Source organism: Crotalus tigris, unplaced genomic scaffold (genome assembly GCF_016545835.1).
Source record: "Crotalus tigris isolate CLP2741 ecotype Arizona unplaced genomic scaffold, ASM1654583v1 scf7180000020019.1302030, whole genome shotgun sequence".
Lineage (NCBI taxonomy): Eukaryota > Metazoa > Chordata > Lepidosauria > Squamata > Viperidae > Crotalus > Crotalus tigris.
The window spans coordinates 493,307-506,359 of NW_024097821.1; the positions used below are offsets into that span (position 1 = coordinate 493,307).

The 13,053-nt window shown below is 41.1% G+C and overlaps 1 protein-coding gene across 9 annotated transcripts in view; it reads right to left on the bottom strand.

Annotated features, from left to right (window-relative positions):
- Window positions 1-9,009, bottom strand: part of OBSCN (obscurin, cytoskeletal calmodulin and titin-interacting RhoGEF) — a 268,339-nt gene extending 259,330 nt beyond the window's left edge. For 4 of the 9 annotated variants that reach the window (XM_039365275.1, XM_039365278.1, XM_039365274.1 and 1 more), the window contains exon 1: window positions 8,769-9,009. The gene's annotated coding sequence lies outside the window, so the exon portion shown is untranslated. The remainder of the gene's footprint in view (window positions 1-8,768) is intronic. The other 5 variants (XM_039365280.1, XM_039365279.1, XM_039365276.1 and 2 more) reach the window with 2 other exon arrangements.
- Window positions 9,010-13,053: the final 4,044 nt, after the last annotated feature.

Below are 13,053 nucleotides of genomic sequence, written 5' to 3' on the forward strand. Positions count from 1 at the left end.
GTCAGCACCAGGTGAAGATGAACTGCATGGGTTTTGGTTGAAACATCTAACTGTTATACACCCACTCATTGCCAAGCAGTTCAACAATATACTACAAGGAGGAGAAATTGAAAAGTGGCTAACAACTGGGAAAACCTACCTAATAATGAAAAATCCAGCAAAAGGGGCAACACCAGGCAATTACAGGCCAATTACCTGCTTACCAACAACTTTCAAATTACTAACTGGTGTGGTAGCTGATGTAGTACAACAGCATCTAGTTGAAAACAATCTCTTTCCACCTGAGCAAAAAGGAAACCGCCCCAATAGCAGAGGAACAAAAGATCAACTCCTAATAGACAAAATGATCTTGGAAAACTGCAAGAAAAGGAAGACTAACCTGAATGTGACATGGATTGACTACAAAAAGGCATTTGACTCTCTGCCACATGACTGGATAATTAAATGCCTAAAAATAATAGGAGTCAGTAGAAACATCAGAAAATTTGTGCAAAGATCGATGGCACAATGGAAGACACAGTTGCAGATCAATGGTGAGAGGCTGGGAGAGGTTAATATCAAGAGAGGAATATTTCAAGGAGATTCATTATCACCATTACTATTTGTTATTGCACTGTTTCCTCTGTCAACAATACTGAATAACTCAGGACATGGCTATCAAATATCAAAAACATCTGCCAGACTATCCCATCTCCTTTACATGGATGATCTGAAGCTGTATGGAAAAACATCATCTGAAATAGAATTGCTGCTCAACACTGTCCGTATATATAGCCAAGATAGTGTTATGGAGTTGGCTTGGACAAATGTGCCACACTTACCATCAAACAAGGAAAAGTGGTGAAAACTGAAGGAATCAAGATGCCCCACGAAAATAATATTAAGAGTCTGGATGAGAAAGATTACTACAAATACTTGGGTATCCTTCAAGCCGACAACATCAAGCACACTAAAGTCAAGAAAATGATTAGAGATGAATACATCAAGGGAGTGAAGAAGATCTTAAAGTCCAAACTCAATGGAGGAAATACCATAAAGGCAATCAACACCTGGGCAATTCCAGTCATTAGGTACACAGCTGGAATAGTGGACTGGACTCAAGCAGAACTAAAAGCAATGGATAGGAAGACCAGAAAAATAATGACAATGAATCATGCCCTTCATCCACGCAGTGACATTGACAGACTTTATCTACCAAGGCAAATAGGTGGGCGTGGAATGCTACAAGTACATCAGATGGTTGAAGAAGAAAAAATGGCTTTGGAAGAATATCTGAAGAACAATGATGAAGATGCACTGAAATTAGTATATCAGGAAGGCTTACTGACTACTGGAGAGACCAAACTGGCCTACAAGAAAGACCAAATGAAGAACAGAATAGAGGCATGGGAAGACAAAGCACTACATGGCCAATACATTAAAAAAATAGCTGGGAAAGCAGATAATAACAAGACCTGGCAATGGCTAAGAGCAGGAAAATTGAAGAAAGAGACCGAGGGACTAATTCTGGCTGCACAAGACCAAGCCTTAAGGACAAATGCATACAAAGTCAAAATTGAGAAGACAGCAACAGACAGTAAGTGCCGCCTATGCAAAGAAGCTGAAGAAACAGTGGACCACCTGGTAAGCTGTTGCAAGAAGATTGCACAGACTGACTACAAGCAGCGGCATGACAAAGTAGCAACAATGGTGCATTGGAAGATCTGCAAAAAATATCATTTGCCTGTAAGCAAAAACTGGTGGGATCATAAAATAGAGAAAGTCATAGAAAATGATAAAATTAAACTGCTCTGGGACTTCAGAATTCAAACAGACAAGCACCTGCAACATAACACCCCAGACTTAACAATTGTCGATAAGAAAGACAAAAAAGTCTGGATAGTGGATGTGGCAGTGCCTGGAGACAGCAGAATAGAAGAGAAAGAACTGGAGAAGATAACAAAATACAAAGACCTACAAATAGAAATAGAAAGACTGTGGCAAAAGCAAGCAAGGGTAGTACCAATAGTCATAGGCTCCTTGGGTGCAATCCCAAAACAACTGGAGCACCACTTGAACACCATTGGCATTGACAAATTCGCTATTAGTCAATTGCAAAAGGCAGCCTTACTAGGAACTGCTTCCATCCTGCGACGATATCTGTAATACCATCAAACATCCACATCTGCCTATCCCAGGTCCTGGGTAAGGACTCGATAGGTAGACAAAATGCCAAATCCAGTCTGAACATCTGGCTGACTGTGCGATGATCAATAATAATAATAAGTGGACCACCTGGTAAGCTGTTGCAAGAAGATTGCACAGACTGACTACAAGCAGCAGCATGACAAAGTAGCAACAATGGTGCATTGGAAGATCTGCAAAAAATATCATTTGCCTGTAAGCAAAAACTGGTGGGATCATAAAATAGAGAAAGTCATAGAAAATGATAAAATTAAACTGCTCTGGGACTTCAGAATTCAAACAGACAAGCACCTGCAACATAACACCCCAGACTTAACAATTGTCGATAAGAAAGACAAAAAAGTCTGGATAGTGGACGTGGCAGTGCCTGGAGACAGCAGAACAGACGAGAAAGAACTGGAGAAGATAACAAAATACAAAGACCTACAAATAGAAATAGAAAGACTGTGGCAAAAGCAAGCAAGGGTAGTACCAATAGTCATAGGCTCCTTGGGTGCAATCCCAAAACAACTGGAGCACCACTTGAACACCATTGGCATTGACAAATTCGCTATTAGTCAATTGCAAAAGGCGGCCTTATTAGGAACTGCTTCCATCCTGCGACGATATCTGTAATACCATCAAACATCCACATCTGCCTATCCCAGGTCCTGGGTAAGGACTCGATAGGTAGACAAAATGCCAAATCCAGTCTGAACATCTGGCTGACTGTGCGATGATCCTCAATAATAATAATAATAATGTTGGAAGGGACCTTGGAGCTCTTCTAGTCCAACCCCATTCCCTTCTTAAAAACCTCCAGTGTTGGAGCACTCACAACTTCTGCAGGCAGGTAGTTCCACTGGTTAATAGTTCTCACTGTCAGGAAATTTCTCCTTAGTTCTAGGTTGATTCTCTTCTTGATTAGTTTCCATCTGTTTGTTGCTTCTTGTCCTGTGTTCAGGTGTTTTGGAGAACAGTTTGACCCTCCCCCTTTTCTATGTGGCAGCCCCTGAGATATTGGAATACTGCTATCATGTCCCCCCTCGTCCTTCTCTTCGTTAAACTAGACATACTCAATTCCAGGAACCGTTTCTCATATGTTTTAGCCTCCAGTCCCCTAATCATCTTTGTTGCTCTTTTCGGCACTCTTTCTAGAGTCTCAATAAAGAGAGAGAGAGAGAAAACTAGAGAAAGAAAGAAAGAAAGAAAGAAAGAAAGAAAGAAAGAAAGAAAGAAAGAAAGAAAGAAAGAAAGAAAGAAAGAAAGAAAGAAAGAAAGGTCGATTATGCATATTTATATATATATATGATAGATAGATAGATAGATAGATAGATAGATAGATAGATAGATAGATAGATAGATAGATAGATAGATAGATAGATAGATAGATCATACATACATACATACACAGAGATACATAGATAGATAATGATGGATAAAGATAGAGAAAGAATGGTCGTGTAAAAATATAAAAGCTTTTGGATTAAGATATGGTGGAATATTCAAAGAATTTTTAGAAGGAGGGTAAAATTTACCCCACAATTCTTTTTGTTAGGTATTGTTACTGATTGTGATATTAAAGAGACTACATTGATGTTAAATTTAATTACAGCTGCAAGGTTGTTAGTAGGGCAATGTTGGAAGAAGGAATCTTTGCCTACTTTGCAAGAGTGGTTTTTTAAAGTTTCTTATTTGGCGGAAATGGCAAAGATTTCGGCTTTCTTGAAGGATCAATCGCAAGAGAAGTATTTTGCGGTATGGAAAAAATGGATAGATTTTATACAATGTAAGTTGGATATTAAAAAAATATTATTTAGTTTTTCAATAACTTATATTTAAAATTTAAAACATCTTATAGATTTTACTCTTTTTTATTTTTATTTTTATTATACTTTCTTTTATCTTTTTCTTTTTTCCTTTTCTTTATTCTTTTTCCTCTCAAGTATTATTCTTTTGGTATTTATGTTTTTATATATATATATCATTGTTAATTATCTTATAATTTGTTTAATTAATGTATTTAATATTTAGATTTATTCATGGTTTATATCTTTCTTTAAGACTTTTTGAGAAATTTCAATTAAGCCTATGTTCAGCTCTGGGAAGGTTGGGGGAGGGAATGGGAGGGTTGGGAAGGTTTGGGGATGGGTTGTTTTGTTTTTGTAAAATTTTAAAAATTCAATAAAAAAAGATAGAGAAAGAAAAGAAGGAGAAAAAGAGAAAGAAAGGGAGAGAGGGAGAGAAAAAGAGAAAGAAAGAAAGAAAGAAAGAAAGAAAGAAAGAAAGAAAGAAAGAAAGGAGGGAGGGAGGGAGGGAGGGAGGGAGGGAGGGAAGGAAGGAAGGAAGGAAGGAAGGAAGGAAGGAAGGAGGGAGGGAGGGAGGGAGGGAGGGAGGGAAGGAAGGAAGGAAGGAAGGAAGGAAGGAGGGAGGGAGGGAGGGAGGGAGGGAGGGAGGGAGGGAAGGAAGGAAGGAAGGAAGGAAGGAAGGAAGGAAGGAAGGAAGGAGGGAGGGAGGGAGGGAAGGAAGCAAGGAAGGAAGGGAGGGCCAGCATTCAAGGCTGTCCACAGGTGCAGCTAGCAAAGTCAGAATGGCTGTCGTCCCAGTCCAGCCTCATTGTGCTCCAGAGCTCCTTTCTACTCTCAGCACATGTTCAAAACCTCTCAGCCTCATCCAAATCTCTCTCCTCAGCCTGCTAATGGGCTATTGTGCCCACAGTGTCCCCTGTGCTGCTTCCTAAAATCCTGATGACTTGGTCCCAGCTGTCTTCTCCTCCTGACCAAACACCCACCCTCCTTTTTCGCCCCCCCCCCCGCCCCCCTTGCATTGCATACCAGTCAACCCACATGGGGTTTCCACCTGTTTGCAAACTTCAAACCCACTTCCCACCAGTGGCAGCTCTGGCCTGGAGTACTTTGAATTCTTTCCTTATTTTTGTGAGTCGAATCCAGATTTAAGTCAGATTTAGCCACACGGGATTAAAAGCTTAATAGCCACAGAGATCAGAATCTGAAAGTTGATGGACACTAAAGGCGATGGACATTTGCAATGCCAGATCTGCCATCTTGCAAATTTTGACTGCCCATTGCAGTTGTGAGTGCTCCTTTCCCTGATCTTTCCTAATCATGTGATTCACTTAACGACTGCAGTGATTCACTTAACAACCTTAGCAAAAAAAAGGGCATAAAATCAGTTGCTCTTCAGCTCCGATAATTTTTAGGTAGAAAAACAAGGGTGAGAGTTAGGCATTCAATACAGATACGCCTCATCTCATGACCAAAACTGAGCCCAAAATTTCTGTTGCTAGTGAGACATTTGTTAAATGAGTTTTGCCCCATTTTACAACCTCTCTTGCCACAGTTGTTAAGCGAATCCCTGCAGTTGTTAAGTTAGCCACACGATTGTTAAGTGAATCTGGCTTCCCCCATTGACCTTGTTTATCAGAAGGTCACAAAAGGGGATCACATGACCTCAGGGCACTGCAACCATCATAAATATGAGTCAGTTGTTGCAAGTGTCTGAATTTTGATCACATGACCATGGGGATGCTACAAGGGTTGTAAGGGTGAAAAAGTCACTTTTTTCAGTTCTGTTGTAACTTCAGTCACTAAACAAACTGATGTAAGTCAAAGATAGCCTGTACGGTACTCCTCGACTTACAATCATTCATTTAGTGACAATTTGAAGTTGCAACAGTACTGAAAAAGGAGATTTATGGCTGATCCTCCCACTTACAATGGTCGCAGCATCCTCAGAGTCATGTGATCAAAATTCAGACACTTGGCAACTAATTTATGATGGCTTCTGATAAGCAGAGTCAAAGGGGGTAACCCAATTCACTTAATAACCACATAATTCATTTAGCGACTGCAATGATTCACTTAACAACATGGCAAAAAAAAAACAGGCACGGTTCATTTAACAACTGCCTTGCTTAGCTGTGAAATATCTGGTCCCAGCTGTGATCCTAAATCAAGGACTGATTTAAAATCAATTAATCAAGCTCTGATTAATCTGGTTTTAATCCTTCTATTTTCATCGTGCAAATTTTCCCTTGCTAAACAAAATGAAATATTTGAGAATTCTACAAACATGAAATTATCTGACTTGCAAAAAGTTTTTCTCAGAACCATCCAGCTACTTAGAGAAGAGGGCACTCTGAGCATATAAAATTGTTTTTCCTCACAGGATAAGCGACGAGGACAGGTCAAACAGCATTCTGACATGCAGAAGCCCCACAAACATCACACAAAACAACACAGTAATGGTCTTCCAACGCAATGTTTTGCTCCACAGGTAGTCTTCGACTTACAACAGTTCGCTTAGTGACTGCTCAGAGCACTGAAAAAAGTGGCTTATGACTGTTTTTCACACTTAACAGCCATCGTGGCATCCCTGGGGTCACGTGATCAACATTCAGACACTTGGCAACTGACTCATATTTATGACGGTCGCAGTGTCCTAGGGTCACGTGATCCCAGCAAAGTCAACGGGAAAGCCGATTCACTTAACAACCATGTTACTAATTTAACAATGGCAGTTTCACTTAACAACTGTGGCAAAAAAAGTCACAAAAATAGGTAAGACTCACTTAACAACTGCCTTGCTTAGCAATGGAAATTTTTGCCTCAGTTGTGGCAGTAAGAGGACGACAACCTATACCCAATATAAAATGATGCATGTTTGGCTTAATAGTACAGGGATAATTCTCACCTAGTTAGTGCCAATCTTTTTTTAGTCTAATATACATATAGGTATCCTCGATTTACGACCACAATTGGGATCAGAATTTCCACCAATAAGGAAGGCAGTTCTTAAGGGAGTCACCCTGCTTTTACAATCTTTTTAAACACTTTGCGTTAAGTGAATCACTGCAGTTATTAAGTGAATCCTGTGGTCATTAAGTGAATCCAGCTCCCCCCTCCTTGACTTGGCTTTGGCTGGGATCTTGTGACCCTGGCATGCTGCAACTGTCATAAATACCGGCCAGTTGCCAAGCACCCAAATTTTAATCGCATGACCGTGGGGATGCTGCAACGGTCATAAATGCAAGGACCAGTTGTTTCGGTGCTGTTGTAACTTTGGTTACTAAACAAACAATTGTAAATCAAGGATGACCGATATCCAAGTAATCATTAAGGTACAAGCAAAAATTAACATTCCTTATATCCAACAAATTTAAAACCATCATGTTTATATACTACTAAATTCAACAAAGCCTATATGGGGCAACCCAGATCAATCCCCAATAATTACAGTGACTTTAGGTGAATCACCTCCTACCCCTTTCGTAGCCTATCCTACCTCGCAGGGCTGTAACTGTAATCAAGGCATAAAAAGAACTGAAGCTATGCCAAGCCCCTTCCCAATAGGAAAGTCAAATTTGCATCTAATACAAGTAGTCCTCGACTTACAACCACAATGGAGCCCAGCACTTCTGTTCCTAAGCGAGACACTAAGTGGATTTTGCCCCGTTTTACAACCTCATGCCACAGTTGTTCAGTGAATCGCTGCAGTCTCAAGGTTGTTAAGTGAATCTGGCTTCCCCCATTGACTTTGCTCGTCAGAAGAGAGACCCCAGGACACTGCAACCGTCATAAGTGCATGCCAGTTGCCAAACATCTGGATTTTGATCATGGGAAGATGAAAAACGTAAGTCGTAAGTCACTTTTTTCAGTGCCGTTTTAACTTTGAACGGTCATTAAACAAACTTGTTAAGTCGAGGACTGCCTCCAAATATATTTTTGGAAAAATAACATTCCCATCTGCATCGACACTTTCAAAGGAATAATCTCCATTGCAATCAAATCTTACAAAGCAGATTCCACCCAATGCAGCGCTCTGCTCTACTAAATAAATATTTTTTGTTTTTGTTTTTTTAAAGTTATACTTTGCCTATTGATCCCTGGGGCTGTATATAACATGCAAACAGGACTCAGCCCTTCCATTCCAGCCAGGCCTGACCACTGACCGATGGCTCTTAAAATAGCCTCAGCTGTCGGGCTCTATCTTTTTTGCAAAGCTCCCCTGGAGAAATTCAAGCTGAGAATAAGCAGGGGAGATTTAATAGTTAGAATTGCTCCCATGCTGAAATCTGGATGTTCACCGAACGCAGAATTTTTGCAAAGTGCTTCCTCATTTAGGAAGAAAAAGCCAAGCCCAAAAATCAATGCCATATATACCCACCCCATGCGATTCAAAAAGAGCATTTTCCTGCTTTAAACCCCCATAAAAATCCAAGTTATTCTACTTTTAAATCAACATTTAAAATCCTGCCTGGGTTGAATTGGCCTCGCCCAGAAAAAAAAAAAAACTGCTTTCCAGGTTTGGCCTGTGATTTGTCTGAAATGGGTATAGGGTTTCCTGCCTGAGCAGGGGGTTGGACTAGAAGACCTCAAGGTCCCTCCCAACTCTCTTATTCTGAGGCCGAAGACCAATATTGAAAAACAAAATTGATTAAGTGTTGTTGTTGTTGTTTTTTACTTTCAGCCTCACAAACCAACATGGAAATGGGTGGGGGGAGGAAAAAAAAAACCTCTGGAGTCTCTTCCTCACAACAAGCCACCATTCTCTGGTCTGTCCAGAGTGAAATTACAGGATCTTACCTGGGGGATCGTTTCAAGCCTCTTTCATTGGAACAGGATGCACAGATTCTTGACAATTTCAGCTACCATCCAGAAGACGGTGGAGAGGAGGCCAGGAGGGTCCAGGGCACTCTTTTTTCCCCCCCCTCCCAGCCTCATGGGGAATAAGAAAACAGAAACCCCAGTGAGGTTGGGGATGTGCATAAAGCAAGCCCCCAGACTCGCCGTGACGACCCCCAGCTTTAGCTGAGACCCAGCTCCTCCCTTGAATGGTCTCCACCAGTCATGTTGGCTTGCTGACGTGATCCTCTCTCTGGCTGTCCATCACCAAAATAGTCCTAGGTGTCAGTTGGCAGGCAGATTAAATTTCACCTCTCTCCTGCGGTGCCTCAAAAGGCATCAAGCTGGAGGGGCTGCGGTGAGGAGTGGGCGCTGCCGAACCAGCTATGGGTGGGGCATTTCTAGTTTGGAGTAAAAGTTGAGCCAGCTGGGACAGGCTTTTTGGAGGCTAAACCCTACAATGAAAGTGACAGGAAGTGGGACTTTTCTCGCCTAAGGAAGAGAAGGACTAAGGGGGGAATAGGATACCGTCTTCCAAAATTGAGGGGCTGCCACAGAGGAGAACAGCCTGTTCTCCAAAGGATCTGAAGGCAGAACAAGAAGTAACGGATGGAAGATTATCAAAGAAAGATCCAGTCTAGAATTACAGAGACATTTCCTAACAATGAACAATCAGTCAGAGGGAGCGGCTGTTTGAACTTGTGGGTGCTCCAACACTGGAGGCTTTTTAAGAAGAGACTATCCAGAATGGTGTAGGGTCCCGTTTGAGGAGCTTGGACTAGATGACCTCCAAGGTCCCTTCCAATTCTGTTATTCTATGATTCTATTCTCCAAAGCGCCTGAAGGCAGGACAAGAAGCAATGGATGGAAACTGATCAAGGAGAGAAGCAACCTGGAACTAAGGAGAAACTTCCTGACAGTTAGAACAATTAACCAGTGGAACAACCTGCCTCCAGAAGCGGTGAATGCTCCAACACTGGAGGTTTTAAAGAAGAAATTGAAAAACCATTTGTCTGAAATGGTATAGGGTTTCCTGTCTGAACAGGGGGTTGGACTAGATGACCTCCAAGGTCCCTTCCAATTCTGTTATTCTATGATTCTATTCTCCAAAGCACCTGAAGGCAGGACAAAAAGCAACAGATAGAAACTGATCAAGGAGAGAAGCAACCTGGAACTAAGGAGCAATTTCCTGACAGTGAGAACAATTAACCAGTGGAACTACCTGCCTCCAGAAGCGGTGAATGCTCCAACACTGGAAGTTTTTAAGAAGAGATTGGACAGCCACTTGTCCAGAATGGCATAGGGCAGGGTGTCAAACTGGCGGCCCACAGGCCAGATGTGTCATGGCGAAACCGCGCCCACACCATTGCCGGCAATGGAAAAAAAGTTGCGATGCGTCGCGACACATCACGTGATGTTGCGAGTTTGACACCCCTGGCATAGGGTCTCCTGCCTGACCCGTGGTTTGAACTAGAAGACCTCCAAGATCCCTTCCAACTCTTGTTATTCTGCAATTCTGGTAACAAGGGCATCGTGAAGTTAGGAAGGTTAAAAGTTCCAGAAAAATCTGCTTGCTCACACAAGTTGCTCTGCTCGCTTGTATGATGTGTGCAAAGAGACAGGTGGGGATTTCTATGATTGACAGGATCAGAAAAGGACCCAAGCAGCAAATGCCAGAAAACCTTCTTCATCCCTTGTGGGTTTTTAAGCTGTTTTTTTCATGGAACCAAGATGTTTTCGTAAATATTAGAGAAAAACAATAACTCTAGAGAGTAAGAAAAAAAATTGCAAAGACCATTTCTATATAACCTGCAACTTACTAGGTCCCAGGTTAAAGTGTAATAACAAATTAAAATTAAAGACTTAATTTTTAAAAATTAAAATTGGACTCATGACCCCTCATTGTAGGACCACATGCCAGAAATACATTTTTTTCTCCTAACTTATAAAATTAATCCTCTATATCTTTTGTCTTTTCACATGGTTTCTGGCATAATTTATACCTCTTCGGCAGTATGAAAGGTGTGGCATGAAAAACGATAAAGAATTTTTTTTAAAAAATCCCTCAAAAAAAAAAAGGAAAAAAAATATCTGTTACAAAAGGTTTTGTGGGTGTACAAAACCGATTGCGACTTTTGAAAAATGATAAAAACCTTCCTATTAGTTTTTTTAGAACAGGTAATCCTCGACTTACGACTACAAATGAGCCCATTTCTGTTGCTAAGTGAGACGTTTGTCATTAGTTTTTTCCAATTTTATGACCTTTTTTGTCACAGTTGTTAAGTGAACCACTGTAGTTGTTAAGTTAGCAACACGGTTGTTAAGTGAATCTGGCTTTCCCATTGGCTTTGCTTGTCAGGTCACAAAAAGGGATCCGCGACCGTCATAAATAAAAGCCAGTTGTCACTTTTGATCACATGACTGTGGGGATGCTGCAACAGTCGTGTGAAAAACAGTCATAAGTCACTCTTTTCAGTGCTGTTGTAACTTTGAACGGTCACTAAACAAATGGTTGTAAGTCAAGGACTACCTATGCAAAGCCATTCCCCATCCTGAATTTATTACCCGATACAATTCCAGCCCTTTAGATATTAAATATTTTAATTAAGTATTTTCCAGCATACATAACAACCATTCAGAATTACCCCACAAATGAAAAATAATCTTGCATGAAAACACAGCAGCTTACACTGATAACACAACTGAATAATTGTGGTTTTTGTGAGGAGTGTTTTAAAGAGCATATTAATATAAATTGAAGAGGTTTACAGCTCACTTTTAATAATTTTTCAGGATTCAGCATCAATCTTCCTCATAATGCAATGATATTATCATGTTGGATGATAACTAGGAGAAACCGCAAATTGACCCGTTTTATGACTGCCATACTGAGTTATAATACGAGGATCACCTCCGTACAAGTAATTTACCTGTATGGATCAACCACTCAAGTTCAGGTTAGATAAATGATATCTTGATTTAAATCAATATAATACAGGTGGTCCTCAACTTACAACAGTTCATTTAGTGACCATTCAAAATTACAACAGCAGGATTGAAAAAAGTGGCTTATGACCTTTTTTTACACTTACAACCGTTGCGGCATCCCCTAGGGCAGGGGTAGGCCACTTTGGCCCTTTTATGACTGGTGGACTTCAACTCCCAGAATTCTTGAGCCAGCATGGGGGAACTATGGCCCCCTCATGACTCGTGGACTTCAACTCCCAGAATTCCTGAGCTAGCATGGCTCAGCTTGGAAACCTCTCCCTTTCCCCTCAGCATGGCTGGCTCAGGAATTCTGGGAATTGAAGTCCACGAGTCATAAAAGAGCCAAGGTAGCCTACCTCTGGCCTAGGCCTAGGTCGCTTTATGACTGGTGGACTTCAACTCCCAGAATTCCTGAGCCAGCCTGGCTCAGCTTGGAAACCTCTCCCTTTCCCCTCAGCATGGCTGGCTCAGGAATTCTGGGAGTTGAAGTCCACGAGTCATAAAAGAGCCAAGGTGGCCTACCCCTGAGGCCTAGGGTCACGTTCAAAATTCAAATGCTTGGCAACCGCTTCATATTTATGACGGTTGCAGTGTCCCAGGATCTGACGAGCACAGCGAGTGGAAGAAGCCAGATTCACTTAACAACCGTGTGAGTAACTTAACAGCTGCCGTGATTCATTTAACAATAGTGGCAACAAAAATGAGACATAACTCACTTAATACAGGTCTCTGTTAGCAATAGAAATTTGGAGTTCAGTTGCAACTTATGACCATAGCCGAGCTCCAAATTTTTATTGCTAAGTCGAGGACTACCTGTACAATACCAATACAATACCTAGAGGTCAAATCTGGCCAAGGAAGTCACCAGAGAGATTGAAAAAGTGAATTTTACAGCTTTGAGAATCCAATTCAATTCTATTTTGATCAATAATGAAAACACGAGATCCTTAGTTGTTGGTAGATACAATGCAACACCTCCTAAATTGATGTAAAAGTTTCATAGAAACTCAACATTTCCACATTACAGGTAGTCTTCCACTTATGACCATAACTGAGCCCAAAGTTTATGTTGCTAAGTGAGACATTTCTTAAGTGAATTTTGCCCCACTTTACAACATTTCTTGCCATGGTTCTTAAGGGAATCACTACAGTTGTTAAGTTATCCACAGTGTTGAATCTGGCTTCCCCCATTGACTATGTCTATCAGAAAGTTGCTAAAAAGGGATCACAGGACCCTTATGACACTGCAACCGTCATA